The sequence below is a fragment of the Lemur catta genome, chromosome 8 (genome assembly GCF_020740605.2).
Source record: "Lemur catta isolate mLemCat1 chromosome 8, mLemCat1.pri, whole genome shotgun sequence".
Classification (NCBI taxonomy): Eukaryota; Metazoa; Chordata; class Mammalia; order Primates; family Lemuridae; genus Lemur; species Lemur catta.
The window spans coordinates 52027315-52044281 of NC_059135.1; the positions used below are offsets into that span (position 1 = coordinate 52027315).

The window sequence follows — 16967 nt, forward strand, 5'->3', positions numbered from 1 at the left end:
TTGTGTCCTCTCAATTTCTTTCATCAAAGTTTTATAGTTTTTAGTGTAGAGATCTTTCATCTCCTTGTTTATTCCTAGGTATCTTTTTTTTCTAGTTACTGTAAATGAAATTGTCTTCTTGATTTCTTTTTCGAATAGTTTGCTATTAGCGTATAGAAATGTTACTGATTTTTGTATGTTGACTTTATATCCTGCAACTTTACTGAATTTGTTAGTTCTAACAGTTTTTGGTGGAGTCCAAAGGAAATGAAGTCCATATGTCAAAGAGGTATCTGCCCTCCGATGTTTATTGTAGTGGTGTCATCATAGCTCACGGCAACCTCAAACTCCTGGGCTCAAGTGGTCCTCTTGCCTCAGCCTACTGAGTGCTAGGATTACAGGTGTGAGCCACCGTACCTGGCTAAGACACGATTCTAGATAAACACTTTGATTCTAGGAATGTTAAAATATGAAGGGAAAAAACCACTAGCAACACAAACACACATCTTGGACTACAGAAATGCAGAATTTCACTCAACTGGTTTTTGGTGTTTGCTGCTGATAGGCTGGCTAGGTAGGGCTAATTTTACGAAAGCAATTAAATAAGCTTTTAAAATTAATATACATGGGCAGAATTAATGAAAATTGAAACCAAATAAAAGTTTTCTTAGGCCCATAGATTAATTTTCTTTTATTCTCTTTTCAAAACAAAAATTCTTGACAGTTGGGGAAGTACTATACATGGTTAGCATAGAGCATCTTATAGTGCTGGAAATTAAGGAAGTACTCAAAAATAAAAAATAAAAAACACTGATACAGGTATATCAAAAGAGCACAGAAACCAATTGAAAGAGTGCCCAGTGGCCAAAGGTAGAACAATTTGAGCAAGAAATTAAAGTAGTATTGAATTAAAATACAAAGCATAAAATAAATATCTATGCAGCCTACTGATATAAATGATTGAATAAATTGCTAAATATGTAGAAGAGACATCTGCCATGCAGAAGAATTCCAAATCATTTATACAGATACTCTACTCTCAAGGACTTCCTTCCAAAGAGTATGTAGTACGGGAATGTGGGGTGGAGGGGGAGCAACTTTACAGTGGAGAAACCTGGCAAACACTACTCAGCCAGGTGACAAGGCCAACATCAACAGCATTAAATCATGTTGATAGAAGTATGTGTGCTTGATGTGATGTGATTAGAATGGCACTTTACCCGTGTGGTCGTCTTCCAAATAACCCATAACCCCAGTCTTAAAAAGAGAAGAACATCAGACAAATCCCAATTGTGGCACATTCTACAAAATACCTGACCAGTACCCCTCAAAACTGTCACAAAAGCAAGGAAAGTCCAGGAAACTGTCACAGCCAAGTGGAGCCTAAGACGCTGTGATGACTAAATGTAATGTGGTGTCCTGGACCACATCCTGGAACAGCAAAAGTAGATTATGTAAAAACTAAGGAAACATAAATAAACCGTGGATGTTAGTTAATAATCATGCATCCATAGTGGTTTATTAAGTGTTACTTATGTATCATACTAAATGTAAGAAGTTAATTATAGGCAAGATTGGATGTAGAATATATGTAGAAAATCTCCGTTTTTCTGTAAATCTGTAACTGTTCTGAAAAATCAAGTCAGTTTAAATGCCTAAACATAAAAAATAAAATTCATGGATGGAAAGCCAGGTTAGGGATTTTAAAGGAAAATTATAAAGCATTTTGTTAAGACCTTTCAAAATTCCACACAGATCACAGCTAAAGCAGAACATATGTAACTATTTAGTTGAAAAATGGAACTGGCAGCTTAACCCAGAATGTGACACTTCTAAATACATTCAAATTGAGTCATTATTATTTTTCATCTATGTAGTATTTTGTTTTTCCAAAATTCTTTGCAATTTTTCAAGATGGCAAGGTTTTACCGTTATTTTAAAGCTAATGCCATGTCTATAGTTTGGACAGCCGTCTTGACTCAACTGTCTAATCTAAATGTACAATTCAGTCCGGAAACCAGCCATCAGCTGTCAGAATGGTGAAACAGTTATACCTATTTTTCAAAGCCGGAGATTCAATCATGCAGTGAGACTTCAGAGTTTCACTGTTGTCCACAGTTCTGCCTCTCAGGACTGGTCCCTGACTTGGTATTCTCACATGGAAAGCTTTGTCGGGGAATTATAGGGTAATATTTTCAAGTCTTGGAACTTGCCTACAGTTAAAAAAATCCCTTTAAAAGCGTTTTTTAAAAGGAATTATGCAAAGGCTGCCAAAAAGAAAGAACTTTGGGGTTTTTGCACTGAGTCGAGTTGTACAAATTGCAGAATATTCCCCTTGGTCCAGGACATCATTTTATTCCCACCCACCACTTCCTATATTCACAAATTCCAGTTTGTTTGGACCCTCCTGATAGCTAGGGGAATTATAAAAGGAAAGAGGAAGGCACTGACTGCTGGAACAAGCAAGCTAGAAATGGTGCCCTTGGATTTCTTGCTCTCTCCCAGCCTCCACGCCCCCCCCCACCACCATCCAGGACAGAGGGGGACACAGCCGGTCACTGTCCCTGGTGCTCTTGCCAGGCCAGCATCGGAGGCCCCCATGGCCAGGGCTCACGTGTGGCCAGGAACCCACCACCTTCCTGCAGGAAGATGATCAGCCTTTTAGGGGAAACCAAAAAGGCTGGCATATTTTGAAAACCGGCAGGGGAAATGTCTGCCAGTTATTTAGCCCTGGGAGTCTGAGAATACGATGGTTTTGTTTTCTGAACCAAGAATTGGGGCATACCATCTGACAGCATGACCGAATGGACTGCATGTGAACTTAAGACGGTCCCCGGAAATTCAGGGTGAGCGGTCATGGTCGCTGCAGGATCCAGAAGCATAAGCCAAGACATGGGTTGTGCCGCTTTGGTGGTGGTGCCCTCCACAGAGGGGCATGGGGACCTCCTGGGTGCAGCGCCATTGAGGGCCCTTCCGCAGCAGTCCGGAGGGCGGCAGTAGCAGGGGTTGACCTGATGACAGGAGGGCCCCAGGCTGCTGAACCCCAAGTCCAGGATGAGCAACCCTGGGCTCAAAACTCTCCGTCTCTCCCGTTCCCCCTCTCTTTCCTTGTGGAGTCACAAGTGCCCAGAGCCCAGACATTACTCCCCCTGGCTTATCTCCTCTTTACCTGTGTCCTAGGAACACCCAAAACAAGTTTGGGGACCCCTGCAGGGAGACAACCATTTCTGTAGACACAGGGTTACCCGTGTGTGAAGCAAGCAGCAAAAGATCTTATCACATGCCTCTGACCGGTTAGAGAGGAGAGGCGAGTCAAAGAAGGTGAAGTGAGGAAGTATAATGTCACATGCAACAGTTACAGGAAGCTGGCTAGAAGACAGCAGGGGAACTTGAGAACTTGGTCGTTTTCTGCCGATTAAAACAACACAGGTTAGTGCTTTTTCCCCCCTGAAAAACCTTTCATAGCCACTCTAAAACACCTGATTTTCTTTCCTTGAACTGTCTTTAACTATTTCTCTAACGTGAAGAATTTGCTTTGGCTCTGAATGGAAGAGCCAGCCCATAGCTGGTAACTGCACATTGTTAGAGGAACAAACATTGAGCCATTATGGTGAAAATGAAATTCTCAGAATCTCTTGCTTCCTTGTTTAGAACTTCTGTGCCTCTGAAGAAACAAACTTCAGATGTGCACTAGATAACTTACTTCATGGACTTCAGCTAGGCCTCTTGTCATTTTTACCTATTAGCATAAATCTGAAATGGGACAGATCGGCTTGCGTTTGCAGACATGTGGGGTGTTCAAAGGGTGTTAGAAAATACAGAAATATTGTGTGTAAAAACATCCTGCAAGGCTGTATGTAAAAGTTCGTTGTTTTTATCTACTTTTCATCTTGTAAAACACATCTTTTGGCTTGTATTTTATGTTAAAATAATTTCTCATGTTGTTACAAATTCTTAAGTTTCCTTTATATTTTCGGCTCTCTTCCTTCCCTTTTTCCTCCCTTCCTTCTCTTACTAACATAAAATGGGAGTGGAGTCGGAGAGGCAGGGGCAGCTTGACTATACTCTGCCTGCACCAGAATGTAAGAACCTCGCAGAGCCTGAGCAGGCCATGAGGTTTGCCTGTCACTAGAGCTTTCTGTCCCCAGCCTGCCACTTCCTGTAGAAAGGAAGATTTGAAGAGTCTACAAAAGAGCCAGAAAGTTGGTTAGAGGTTGGAAATAAGAGCCCAGAAACATGTAAAGGGACCAAGATCATTCCTCCTATGGCCAATGAGGGACAGTTTAATAAAGAACTTTCAAGTCATTAAAAGGCTTTTACACAATGACCTGCCTCATTCAGATCTATGTATGAAAAAGGAAAATGTCTCAAATCTGAATTAGAAGAAGGAAGTTACTACATTATTGAACTGCTGTGCTCTTGAACAGGTTAGCCAAGCTGAGCTTTTACCAGATGTTTTGGAAACATACTAGATTGCTTCTTTGGCTGTGTTAACATGTTAATTGAGGCAGGGAGGATAATGAGAGGAGACCAGGATTAGGATCTTCCTGTGTCATCTCTTCATCGCAACCCGAAGTGTTCTCTAAAATGTGTCTGTACCAAAAAACAACGAAGGGTTGAGGGGTTAACGGAGTCACGTGTTGTTTATATCCTAATAATACCAAGTAACCAGAACAGTGATGAAAGAGAAAAATCATTGTTGATTCCATTCTCAGATTGCCACATTTTGTTTTATTTTTTACTACCATGTTGTGCAAGAAAATGGAGAGGAAGCTGGCAGAGTAAGGGAAGATTCTAAGCTGGAGATTTCAGCTCTGGGAGTTTGAGAAACCCTGTGCTGGTTCTGACAGAGGCAGCCCATGTCCTCATCGGGTTAGGGGGATGGAGAGGAGATTGGATTTGTTGCTAGTTGGAGCCCTTCACATGAATGCCTGCAGGAGACATGCAAATGGGAACTGCCCTAGTAAGGTCTCGTACATGGCACTACCCAGGAGCGGCTCACAGCTTAGCAGTGGCTGGACATCCCTCCAAGGAACTCTTCTTTCGGTTTTGTTTTGCTTTTTTAATTGGTCATAGAGCTTTGTTGTTCAGGGAGTTTTGTATTCTGCTAATCTTCTGCTCATAGTAGAAATGGGCTTTTTATTTTGTTAAAATACTTTCCAGATGGACCTGATGTCTTTTTTGTAAATCTATCCTTCCAAAAGCAGATGTTTCCAGTTCTTTGGGGGTACCTTCTCTCCCCAGCCATTTCTCAGTCCCTTTTCCAGTCTACTTTCCCTGTGTTCCTTTGTGTTTGAGATGCAAGAAAAGGTTTATAAAGTGTTGTCATTATGCAACACCTCTAATTCCCAGGCCTGGAAGTAGTTCTGGGAAAAAAAAAAAAAAAGGAGGATGCAGATTGGCAGAAGTTGGCAGATTCTGTTGGGTGGGGGAGAGCACCTGGAGTATTAATCTTGCTTGCAATTTTTAGACTGGAATGACTAATAAGTTGAACACTGAGTTCAGTTGGAAGGTCATAGTGTAAAGAGATGAATGGTCACCTTTAATCTGTAGAGAAAATGGGTGAATTTTTTGGTGAGAAACAGTATGGGCACATTCCTGAATTCTCTAAACAAGAAGAGGAATAGGGCCGACTTCACAAATCTCTCTTCTCCCCCAGACCCTGACACATAGCAGGCATCTTCTCCCCAGAACCCCAGATAATTCCAGAGTTGAGACTGCGAGTTAGCATCCACAGATGCTTGGGTGGTCTGAGTTTCAGAGGGATAAAATGGGGATGTATACCAAACATTCATGCTAGTAGGGAAAAAGAAAATAAAAAATAAAACTCTGATGAGCTCAGCCTTTACAACTGAACTCATCCTTGGTCATCATTTTAAGTTGGCATGAGCAAATCTGGAGGCCCAGCTCTCTGGATTTCTCAGAGAGAAGTTCCTGGGCGTGTGTAAGGTAATATTGTTGTCACCCTCACACTGGGAAATACTAGGAACCATAGGTTTGGGTTTTTGGTTTTTTTTTTTTAATTGTGATAAAAGACACATACAATAAAATTTACCATCTTTACCATTAAGTGTACAGTTCAGTAGTGTTAAACGTATTCACATTGTTGTACAACCAACCTTCAGAACTCTTTTCATCTTGCAAAACTGAAACTCTACACCCATTAAACAACAACTCACCATTCACTTCCCCCCAACTCCTGGCACATACCTTGCTATTTTCTGTCTCTACGAATTTGACTTCTCTAGGTACCTCATATAAGTGGAATTATACAGTATTTGTCCTTCTGTGACTGTTTTATTTCACTTAGCATAATGTCTTTAAGATTCATCCATGTTGTAGCATGTGTCAGAATTTCCTTCCTTTCTAGGGCCAAATAATATTTTACTGTCTGTATATAGCACACTTTTTTTTATCTATTCATCCATTGATGGACGTTTGGGTTGCTTCCACTTTTTGGGTATTGTGAATAATGCTGTTGTGAACATGGGTTTGAAAATATCTCTTTGAGAGCCTGCATTCAGTTCCTTTGGTGTATACCCAGAAGTGGTATTGCTGGCTCATATGGTAATTCTATGTTTAGCTTCTGAGAATCATTCAGTAATTGTGTCTTTTTATACCACCCTTCCTCCCCAAACACAGACTTGAAGATAGCGCATATTGCAGGATCATTACCATTTTCCATCATGAATGACTCGAACAAAATGTTCATGTTTTGCTTCTGGGTAGTAAGGATCCAAAGGGGACTTGGGCTGTTGTCTCAGGAAAATGAGCAAGACCAGTGGGGTTATTCTGGAAGGGTGGCCATGGTAGGTGTTTAGATTATAGATTTTCTACAAAGAAATGGTAGGAGAGATGTGAAGGACAGCTTGACTCAGTGCTATGTGGTAATTCTGTTGCTGAAGGTGCTGTCTGCTAACTAATATGCCATGAATGCAGTGTATGCTCAGTGACACTACCCTGGGAGGGATTGCCTGTATGCCTGATTGATTTTTTTACTCTGCCATTTCAGTTTCCCTCCATTTCTTCATCAGTTAGAAGGTTGGTGCTGTACAGTGACTTACTCATTGAAGAGAGAAAATGTTCTTTTGGATAAACAGGAGTGGAAGAGTCAGGATTCTTATCTCAAACCTTATCTTTCACTGCTCAAGCCCCAGTGATTTCATGATTCTTATTTTAAGGAAAAAAACCTTTTTTTTAAAGAAAATGGGCAAAAGCAATTCCTAAACAAATCCAGCTTTCCTCTGCTTTTATATACATCAAGACAATTGAAGGAAATATTGTAAGGTTGTTATAATTTTTATGTGTTTGTAGATTTTATATCTTAAATATAATTCAAGTTGCATTTATTGTCATTGAAACACATATTATCTAGTTATACAGATTGAATGAATTAATCTGTACTGTTTTCCTGTGGCAAAGATGATACAGTCAGCCCTCCATCTCCGTGAGTTCTGCATCCTTGTTTTCAACCAACCATGGATGGAAAATATTCAAAAACAATTTTTTAAAAATAACAACACAAGAATAAAAAATAATATAAAAACCAGTACAACTATTTACATAGCATTTGGATTGAATTATGAGTAATGTAGAGGAGATGATTTAAAGTACAATATACAGGAAGATGTGCATAGATTATACCCAAATACTATGTCATTTTATGTCAGGGACTTGAGCGTCCACCGATTTTGGTATCTACAGGGGACCTGGAACCAATCCCTCATGGATATTGAGGGACAACTGTACATTATCTTTATTCAAGAGGGAGAACTCTGAGGTCTTATGGTTGGATCTAAGTCTATGCAAGACTATTAACTTATGTTTGACCCCTAAAGTCACTTTTTTGTCTTTGCTTTTTAGTCAGCTTGCAAGAACAAAAAGCATCAATTTTAAAAATACCTAAGTTAGTAAGTACACTGGAATAACACTGGTGTTTCCCAGCCCAAACTGAGACTAAAGATTTTTAATTCTCAACCTTGCCTTCAGCCTTCAAGAAAGAAGGTCATGGATCAAATTCATCTTTAAATGATCTCTGTAGACCCTCATCCCGCTTGGGAGGCAGGCAGTACTCTGACCCCACTTACAGAGGTGGAAACTGCCTCTGAGAGGCGAAGTGGTTTGACCACCTTCCACGGGGCCAGAGTTCAGACTCGGGTCTGGCTGCATCCAGCCTCCCTGGTCCGCTTCCCAGAAGTATGGAGTAAAGTAAAACAAACCAGAGCATCTCTGTAAAATCACGCTGACCAAGAGGTAATGCAGAGTGATCGTCCTGGTGATAAACCTAAAACCCAGGGCTCAATTCCAAAATTTCGGTGATGGCTAACCCAGTCCTTGAAGTGGGAGGGTCCGTGAACAGTCTTTTGTTTGGCCTCTGCCCTCTACAGTGGTGTGGCTGCCCTGTGGGCTGCGAACTGCCCCTCCATCAAACCCACAGGGGAACACCCCGCCCTCTCTTGCACAGAAGCCTGTTGGTGCCAGCCGGCAGCAGCTGTCCCTGGCTGCTCCCAGAAGGCGCCTGGAAACTGGGAGACTGCCAGCCAGTCACCCGAGGAGACCTGAGTGAGGGGTTCTGTGAGCCTTGGAAGTGGTCCAGGACTTGGGGGCTCTGGCCTCCGCTCAGGGTTCAGAAAGGGGAGCTGGGCTCTGTCCCTGTAATGCCAGTGTCAGAGCACTGCTGGGTGACCAGGGCAGCTCCCACACCAGTAGCCCTCCATGGGGGCCCTTGGAAGGAGTAGCCCCTACTCCCTGCAGTTGGTAATCAGTCTTGTCTGCACTGGTTATTAAATAACAGACTTCTTGGTTATTAAAAAACCGAGATGCTTCAAAATCAGTTAGTGAGTAGTCACCCGAGCATACTCGCAGGACCCCTAAGACATCACCCGCCATTCGGCACCTAAAGGATGGGTGCCTGGCATAGCACAGGGTGCCCCAGGACCCCGCTCCAGCATCGGTCAGTGTCCTGACTGGTTAGTGCTGGTGCCTCATTGGTTGTTAAATATTTTGAATATTGTCCCTGTTCTACCCCAATAAAATGAAACACAGAAGGCATTTCTGTGAACAGGTGATGACAAATTTTGATTGGGGTCCAGGAAGGCAAAACTAAAACCTATAATTGTGTCCCCAGTTCACTGGTTCTCTGATATGGGCCTGTTGATAGCATGCCAGGCTATTTTTCACTGTCCAGAAAGAAAATAGCTGAGTGGTTATGACTGGAAAGGTAATAAGCAGAGGCCAAGCAGGGACCCTAGAAACAATTTTGATTCATGTTTTCAGAGGGCCCAAGGCTTAAGAAGATTTGAATTTTGCAGGAAGACCTCTTCCCCTCCACTTGCTTTCCTCTCCAGTCCTGCCTGCCATGAGGAAAGTGGTGATTACATCTCACCATGGCTTGTTTGCTCCCAGAGTTCAGTTGGTGACCACCTGCCCAGAGGAGGTGAAAGGTTCATTATGAGCTGAGCTCCGCTAATCCTGATTTATTGGTGCCAAACACTTGCCTTTTGCAGCTGTGAGGGAAGTTCTCAAAGTTGATTTATTTCTGAGCTGCACTAGCAGTACCACATGGTTTTTAAAAAAAAGAATCTTTCACAAACACAGTAAATGGCCACAGATGGTAGATTCCAGGGGCATGTGAGGAATCCTTGTGCCCATCCACAAAGCACCAGACTGATTTTTAGATGGTGCAAGATAAGCTGCATCCTTTAACACAGGGGTTTTTAACCTGAAGTCTATGAACTGGATGGGAAAAATAGGATGTCTTTATGTTCACTGACTTCCAACTGAAATTTTGCATTTCCTTTGATTATGAATGTAGCCAGCAAACTGCAGTTGAGTTAGTAGCACTTGTGACATCATCACCAGTAGAAATCATAGGTATTTTATGTCATTAAGTGGTGGACAGTTTATAAGATGTCACCCAATGAGCTACAGCTCCTAAAATCCATGCCCTGGTATAAATCCTCCCCACCCCAAGTATGGGCTGGATTTAATGAATCATTTTTGGCAAATAAAATGTGGCAGAGAGGATGGGATGTCATTTCTGAAATTTGGTATAAAAAGGCTGTGGCTTCCAACTTGGGGGCTTTCTCTCACTCCCTTGCTCACTGTGAGGGAAGCCAGCTACCATGTTCTGAGCTGCCCTCCAGAGACAGGCACCTGGCAAGGAACTGAGGGAGGCCATGACCAGTGGCCAGAGAGGAACTGAATCCTGCCAACAACATGTGAGCAAACTTGGAAGCAGATTCTTCCCCAGTCGAACCTTCAGATGGGACCCCAGCCGCAGCTGACACCTTGATTGCAGTCTTGTGAGAGGCCTTGAGCCAGGGGCAGCCTGCTGTGCTGTGCCCAAATCTCTAACCCACAGAAACTGTGATAAAATAAATGTTTGTTGGTTTAAGCTACTTAGTTCTGGGATAATTTGTTACGTAACAATAGATGACCTAATACACACTACAATTGCAGATATCTTCAGATAGTGTTTACACTCATTACCACTTTGAAATTATAGTAATTATAAGACTGGCCACTAGATCTTGTTATTTAATGTATAAATAAAGAAGCCCATATATTAATGTATAACAAATTTGTTTTAAACCATTTTGATACTGTGCATCATTGAAATTTTCCAATTCTTATCTCTTAAAGTCTTCAGGCTTTATAGATAATTCTTAATGGTAAATCAACCAGTTATGAACAAGAAATATAGCACCTCTTAGGAGGGCATTATGATAGGTGTTGTAGCTGTCTCTGTTTTGTGATGTTTATAGTTAAAACTCAAATCCCAAACTTACCAGCTCTGTAACCTCTGGAAAATTGAAATGAAGATGATAATATCCTTATAGGTAGGGATGATATGTAAAATGTTCAACAACTGGTAGGTGCACGTGCTGATCAGCCAGAATAAATACCAGCCTGAAAACAGCCAGTGTGTAGGAGAATGAGGTTCCGGCAAGGTGAGCTGTGTGCACCCCACTGAGCACTTCTGGCACAACCAAGGGATCTGCAAGTGTCACTTCCCTTCCCTGCCTTCAGGACAGAGTTTTCAAAGTTTGATAATCATACCACTGGTGGTCTGTGAGATAATTTTAGGAGACATAGGGAGAAACATTTTTTAATTTTATCCTTTATTATTTATCTCTGTTATCTCCTCTTTTATATTTCTTTTCCCTGTCCCTAATTTAGGCCTGCAAACCCTGTGGTCTGGACCAAGGCAGATAAGCCTGCCTTCAGCGTCTCTACTCCTTTCCCACATCACAGTGAGCCTGAAAAGGCACAAATTTGACCATAGCACCACTACTTAAATAGCTTTCATGGGTCCCCCACACCTCCTGGCAAAAGTCCAAACTTCGGAACGCTGCCTGACCCCAGACCACCGTTGCAGCCTCACCTCCCACCAGCGCCCACCCCCCAGGCCACCATGTCTAGCCACGTCTCACTGCAGCTTTGCCCCCATGGGCCCATCCTCTCACCCGTGGGATTCCCTTCCCTCCCCCCACACTGTGTTCAAGCACAGGTGCAGCTCGTGTGTCTGCTCGCTGTGAAGCCTTCCCTGTCCATTGCTGTGCCCTCCCAGGGCATCTTGTGCACCTGTCACTGCCCTGTCACATACACTATGATTGTTTGTTCCCGTGTTTCCCCCAAATGAATCCTCATTTCTTACCTTGATACCTTCCCGCCTCCTACCCTAGCACCCTGCACAGGGCGTGGTCACAGTATAGATGTAGTAATAGTTGGCTGGGTGAGAGGATAATGGATAAATCCTGAATATTTTAATGGTTCCAGGAAAAAAATCTTCCGTAACTTTAAGCAAGGCTCTTGAGAATAGAGGAGTAGTTAGATGTGAAGTTTTGCTTTGGCCTGTGAAATAACTTTTTCGGACTTGGTGCCATGAAGATGAAATAGAATTTAGAATAATAATTGTTTCTTTTTCAAATATATTCTTATGCAGTTTTTCCCTTATACTTTCACTCTGGTAACAGTGGTTTGTTACTTCCGTTAGGTTGATGAATCAACCCATTCTAAAGAAATGACTTGCCATGCAAGACGCCTAGATTCTAGTTAAGTCGAAGTCACTCTCTGAGCTTTGGTTACTTTTTTTTTTTAAGACAGAATCTTGCTCTGTTGCCCGGGCTAGAGTGCTGTGGTGTCAGCCTAGCTCACAGCAACCTCCAACTCCTGGGCTCAAGCGATCCTCCTGCCTCAGCCTCCCGAGTAGCTGGGACTACAGGTGCGTGCCACTATGCCCAGCTAATGTTTTCTATTTTTAGTAGAGATTGCAGTCAGGGTTGGGGGGCGCTGTCTCCTCTTATTCGGGCTGGTCTTGAATTTCTGACCTCAAACGATCCTCCTGCCTCAGCCTCCCAGCGTGCTAGGATTACAGGTATGAGCCACTGTGCCCAGCCTGGTTTCCTTATTTAAACACTGAAACACTTTACTCAGTGGCTTCTCTCTCAGTGACTTCCATTTCTGACATTCTAAAGCCTTAAAATGCTTTAAGGGTCTTGAATTTGGGGACTGCTGGCTATAGACTTGTTTTGCTCTTAATAATATATAAGCAGCCCTTTTGAAATTTTACTTAGAAGCATAGAGTTTAAATATATGCACTATTCTGACCCATTAAAGAGAAACCAAATTAAGGTAGAGATCTTCTAAAACGACAACATTCAGTGTTGACAGGGTATGGTGAAGGGAGCATTCTTTTCTGTGGCCAGAGGGAGTCTAGGTCTTCCCCACAGTCCATTTGCACTGTGTATCAAGTGGGTTTAAATTGTTCAGAGTCTTTGATTCAGTACTTATGTTTCTATCATTTATTCAATAGCATAATCCTAGCAGTGTCCAAGGACTTGTGTATGAAGACATTGACATTAGCACAATTTTAAAAGCAAAGTAAGAAATAACTAAATAACCGGCAATAGGAAAATGTTAAATAAGTGTTAAATAAATAAATGAATGAATACCATACAGTCATTAAAAATCATGTTTTCAAAGAATATTTAGTGGCATGAAAGTATAACAAAAACTGGATTCAAAACTACATACAGGCCAGGCACGGTGGCTCACACCTGTAATTCTAGCACTTTGGGAGGCCAAGGCAGAAGGATTGCTTGAGGCCAGGAGTTCAAAACCAGCCTGAGCAACATAGCGAGACCTCCTTTTCTACAAAAAATTTAAAAATTAGCCAGGTGTGGTGGCACATGCCTGTAGTCCCAGCTACTCAGGAGGCTGAGGCAGGAGGATTGCCTGAACCCAGGCATTGGAGGTTGCAGTGAGCTATGGTGACACTGATGCAGAGTGTGTCCCATTGAAGACAGGAAAGCCTTCTGAACCCACCAAGTGGGTTCTTGGCTTCATGCAGGAAAGAATTCAAGCATGAGCTAACTAGTGACAGAAAGTTTATTGAAAGAGACAGACAACAGACAAGACTCCACAGACAGAGCAGGGGTCCTCCCCCGAGCAGGGGGGTGACCCGTTATAGGGCAATGGTAACATTTTTAAATGTTCAAAAACCGCATGCACGACCAGCATTGTCTTGAGGTCAGGCCATTATAGGTTAATCATAAGGTTAATCATAAACTGCTGTCAGAGAACGGTAAGTACAGTTTGTAAGGCATCTAGCTTAGTAATTCATCCATCCTTGGGTGGTCCCAGCCTGGTGACTTGCTGGTGACGTCCTTGTTCAGGGTGGTTAGGGTCTGGTGTTGGCCAAAGTGGCTGCCCTCAGGCTCTCTCAACCTTCCTTTTCTGCCTTATCCCTGCATTAACACCACTGCGCTCTAGCCGGGCAACAGAGCAAGACCCTGTCTCAAAAAACAAACAAACAAAACCACATACATTATAATCCTAATTTTAAAATATTTTAGACATATATAAGGACTGGAAGGAAATATTTGCAAAAGTTAACAATGTGTATTTCTACCCAGTAGGACGGTGGCTAACTTATCTTCCTTAAACTTACTTGTGCTCACCATTTTCCGCTGTAGACTCACGCTACCATCATAGTTTAGTGAAAAATTGTTTGAAATGTTTTAAACTACTGCCAAATGTGAAGCAGTGTGCTGGGTGCTGTAGGGGTGGAGAGAGGAAAAGATGTGACACGTGGTGTCTGGGAGCACCAACTCAAGAGTGCTACAGACGAACACAAAAACTCGTTTCGGGGCAAAGGGGATCTGTGCGTGCGTAAGTTGCTGACAGTGAGCTGTGGTAGAAAAGAGGAAAGGCCACGGCATCTTGCCTCAGGCGACACTTTGCCAGAACTCACCACGGTTCTGCAGTGCCTGGAGACGGTGCTGTCACACCAGCTACAGGCACATGCTTTCTCAGGGCCGTTCCCAGCCAGCGTGACTGTGACGTGTTGTCATCCCCTCAGCCTCCCTCTGACCCTGCATCCTAGGAAGGAAGACCTCCAAGGAGGCCATCCTTACTATGTCTGTTCTTGCTTGGAGGATTTTTAAAAAGTACTTTTTAGAAATCATTGATTCAGTGAGCTCAGAGCACAATATATTATTATGCAAAGCTGGGCACAATACGTACAAAGATAAGATACCGTATATATCATGCATCAGGCCATATAAGTGTGACTTTACAATATAAACACCGGAAGCACTTTCTAGTATGGTCATCATGTGCAGAACAAGTCTTTCCCTGCTATTAATAAGTATAAAGTTCCGAGGGTTAGCACAGGGCTGAGTCTCCTTTGTTGCTTCCAAAGCTCCCAGTAGTTCCTGGCACAGAGCGCTTAGAGCATGGAGCCAGACCATTTGAGTTCAGATTATGTCTCTGCACTTACAAGCTTGGTGGCCTTGGTCAAGTTACTTGACTTCTCTGGGCTTTGGTTCCATCATCATCATCATCATCATATGCATCTCATAAAGTTGTAAGAATCGAATGAGTTAATAATACTTTTAAAGGTGCCTAGAATACTTTTTTTTTTTTGAGACAGAGTCTCACTTTGTTGCCTGGGCTAGAGTGAGTGCCGTGGCATCAGCCTAGCTCACAGCAACCTCAAACTCCTGGGCTTAAGCGATCCTACTGCCTCAGCCTCCCGAGTAGCTGGGACTACAGGCATGTGCCACCATGCCCGGCTAATTTTTTCTATATATATATTTTTAGTTGGCCAGATAATTTCTTTCTATTTTTAGTAGAGACGGGGTCTCGCTCTTGCTCAGGCTGGTTTCGAACTCCTGAGTTCAAACAATCCACCCGCCTCGGCCTCCCAGAGTGCTAGGATTACAGGCGTGAGCCACCACGCCCGGCCCTAGAATACTTCTTATCACATAGTAAGAGCTCAAGAAATGTTAATGGTCACTATGGTTATTGTTGGTATTAACACTGTTAGAACGATTAAGACTAGGATGCAGTTCAGGCACCTGAAAAAGCCCCACACACCCTGGTCCCCTCTCTGCCCCTGTGTCACTGACTGACTGGCTCAGCTGTTCCTTTTTGCCTCCACTTACCTCTCTGGTGCGACCGACTGCCACTCACCCCCACAATTGCCAGTTCACCCTTCTGAGACAAGGAGGGGCCTGAGCTGCCTGGTGTGTCACCTGTCCTTGTTTGAGCAGAGCTTTTCATGCAGGCCAGCTCTCCGGCCTGAGCACCGGCCACCCCTGGGCCAGCATCCTGCTTTCACCCACTTGGCCATGGGTGGGGTGGGCCCAGCTGCAGCTGATCTCAGAGGGGGATGTAGGCACAAAGGAAGTGCTTGTAATTGTGGGGTCTTAAATTATTCTGGAAAGAGACCTTGAAGAGTATAAAAGAAAGGTTATAAAAAACCTTGCTGAAGAGACAAGATGACCTTTGGCATTTTCCACTAGCATACCGATTCATTTTCCAAGGCCTACTGGTTACTGTTAAAATCCACAAAGGAAATTTTGTGACTAAGAACTGTGGAAAGAAGGAAGCCTCAAAGGCCACTATCCACCCTCTGCCTCTCTAGGCCACGCCCTTGCCACCTCTGCGTCAGTCCACGTTGCATCTGGTCTGCTTTCTGGTATCTTTGTTCAGTCCTTTCCATGCGTGGACCAGCCAAGAAAACATAATATGGTGTATAAGCTACACAGAGAGATGCCGCTGGGCCTTCTGATAATTTTCTACAGCTGAGCGAGCCCTTGGCAGCCCTGGTGGGGAACAGCAGCACCACGTGGTGCGATTCCCCTGGCCACACTTCCTTCTTTCTCTGATGCTGCCATGGAATGAGGCTTTTCACCGCTCCCTGTATCCTCAAGGTGATCAGAACAATAACATTTCACTCCCTGGAAGTCAACCCATTGCCCCTATAAGCCACACTAGTATTTGAGCCACGTCTGATAGAATTAGTTTGCTCCAATGCCTGCAGCTCAGTGTGAAGCAGACAGCGGGCAGATGAACATATAGGAGCAGTCTGTGCTTGCAGACTTTGTGGGATCATCGTTCTTTCTGGGCTGTCTCTCTTTTCCAGATGCCTGTGATTTGGTATTTCTCCTGGCCAGAAAGTAGCTCTGGAAACACTGAACACCAAGTATTCTATCCCTTATTGCTCAATGTGTTTTTTCCAGAGCAGCCCAAAAGGTTATGTTGGGTTTTATGAGCTGCAGAGGATTGCTGACTGGTGTGCCACCTAGAAAGACCCACGGCGAAATCTGCAGCCTAGGACTGAGCTGACACAAAACCTCTCCTTCCTGTGCCCAGCTTCAGTGTCATGGCCAACACTTGAAGAAGGGACAGCACAATTTAAAACATTTTAATTGTCCCCATATGTGGTCTGGGCTCTAAATGTTTTGAACTAAAACTCTCACCATCCAGTTGAAGGTCAGTGACACAAGTTTCAAATATTAAAGGTTAATCACTCTTGTCTTTCTCTAAAGAAATGAAAATAAAATAAGTAAGTCATCAGTTGTGAGATGAAATTTCCTTGAGTGACCAAAACCAGAAAGCTCTTTGGGCTTCCTTAACCTCGCTGGCAGTAAACACCTCAAAATAGCAATACAGAACCAGGATTTTTTTTTTTAAAA

At 43.2% G+C, this 16967-nt stretch overlaps 1 protein-coding gene across 1 annotated transcript in view; it reads left to right on the forward strand.

Annotated features, from left to right (window-relative positions):
• Nucleotides 1-3323: 3323 nt before the first annotated feature.
• The window catches only part of WIPF1 (WAS/WASL interacting protein family member 1), a 62653-nt gene continuing 49009 nt past the window's right edge, over nucleotides 3324-16967 (forward strand). Inside the window, 1 exon segment of the mRNA XM_045558935.1 lies at nucleotides 3324-3408. The gene's annotated coding sequence lies outside the window, so the exon portion shown is untranslated.